The 1,970-nt window shown below is 31.6% G+C and overlaps 1 pseudogene; it reads right to left on the bottom strand.

Moving 5' to 3' along the window:
• LOC113311514 lies at positions 1 to 1,525 on the bottom strand (annotated as a pseudogene).
• Between the last annotated feature and the right edge of the window lie 445 nt (positions 1,526 to 1,970).

Here is a 1,970-nt window from a genome sequence, read left to right as displayed (position 1 = left end):
TCACATTGATCTAATTTTTCTAATCATTGTAAGAATTTTTGGTGTTGTTTTCTCGCTCAGCAAGAAATTATTCAACGTGATTTCCGCTTTAATAGCCTCGTTTCGTGAAGGGGGATCTATTGTAGAACTTTCATCATCTTCTTCCACATCTTTTTCAGTTACCATAACGTTCTCGATTATTTCTTCATCAGTCAACAACTGTGTAACTTCATTTTCTTCCGGATAATTTATGACATCTTGGACATTCATTGAATTGTGATAGCCCAACTTCTCGATCAAATTTTGCAAGTCTTGAGTGATTTCACTGTCTGTATGTTGATCCAAATTGTTTGAACTTGTGTTATCTGTTGATCGAAGTTTACAATGACGAAAGTTGTTTGCAAGTGTACTTGTATGAACATCGATAGTCCATGCTGAAATTGCAAGATTCATTGCATCTAACATATTTATCTTTTCTGGATTTGACGCCCCTAATTCATAGCCTTCCAAAAGACCTCTATAAAATCGACGACGATAATGCATTTTAAAAGCTCGTATAATTTCTGCGTCACAAGGTTGAATTTTTGAAGTTTGTTTGGTGGCAAAAAAAATAATTCAACATTTTACAGTCCTTCAATAGTTTCTGTATGAGCAGGGCAATTATCCACAATCAGGAGAACTTTTCTTTGAGCCATTTTTTTGTCGAGTTGCCGAACATATTCTTCAAATAGCGCACCAGTCATCCATGCTCGTTTATTAGCACGATATTCACAGGGTATTTTCCTATAATCCATAAGGCAATTTTCTCTGAACCGTCTTCGTTACAACAAATAACAACAATTAGTCATTCCTTATCTAGTTTTTTCCCCTCAAGCTGCTTTGTTGCAAGGGAAATGATACGGTTGAAGTCTAAAAAACAAACCTGCTTAAGATTAAAATATTTAAATTATTACATCACTAAAGCACTAAATAAAAAATAAAAAAATTAACAAAAGACAAACTTGTTTCATCCATATTGAAGACTTTTCATTTCAAACTGATCCACTTTATCTCTTATGAATTTTAATTTTTCCTCCATACCCTCCATATCAACTGATCCGCTTTCTCCAAAGTGCCGAATTTTTTTAATTCCATATCTTGATTTGAACTTTCCAAGCCAACCTATAGAAAAGGTAAAGTTTGAAGTGCCTTGAGGATACATAGCCTTCATGAAATTTTGTGCCTGTTGGGTGATTAGCTCTCCCGTCATATTTACATTTTCTTGATATTGAAGAACCCACTCATAGAGTGCCTTTTCTAGAACAGGAAATTTTGCAGGTTTGTGTCGCTTAACATCACCTTTCTCAGGATCAAGACAGAGGTAATCTGAAGATCACTTAATCGTATTCGATATCGTCCCTTGACTCACTTGCAATCCGTAGTTATTAGAAACCCATTCCTACAATTGCTTTTGAGTGACAGTTGGATTATCCTTGTTGTGCTTGCATAATGCTCCACGAATTTCATCAGTCATTGATTTTTTAATACCTTTAAGATGAGAAGCCATATTGTGTGTATGATTTGTTTGTGTTAGAAATATGATTTCATATTGTATTTATATATGTAATATTTTTTTTATTTGATAATGATATTAACCAAAAGCTTTTTTTATTAACCAAAAGCTTTGTATAATGAAAGATATAAATAACTTTAATTATAATTATTAAATAAATAAAAAATTATTTAGAAAATATGATTTGATATTGTGTTTATAAAAAAATATGATTTGATAATGATATTGTGTTTATATAGGAAATAAAAAATATGATTGAATATTGTGTTTATCAAAATATAATTTGATATTGATATGGTATTTATATAGGAAATATAAAAGATGTGATATGGTATTTTGTTTGTATAGAAACTAATTATTTGATATGAAATTTATCTATAAGTTTGTAGCGGGCCCCTAGTTCAGCTGGTCATCCCCGTTCCCCAAAGTTTATTGACCT

The sequence above is a fragment of the Papaver somniferum genome, chromosome 9 (genome assembly GCF_003573695.1).
Source record: "Papaver somniferum cultivar HN1 chromosome 9, ASM357369v1, whole genome shotgun sequence".
In the NCBI taxonomy this organism is placed as follows: domain Eukaryota; kingdom Viridiplantae; phylum Streptophyta; class Magnoliopsida; order Ranunculales; family Papaveraceae; genus Papaver; species Papaver somniferum.
The sequence above is the reverse complement of the archived record's forward strand: the minus strand, read 5'-3'. Positions and strand labels throughout refer to the sequence as shown.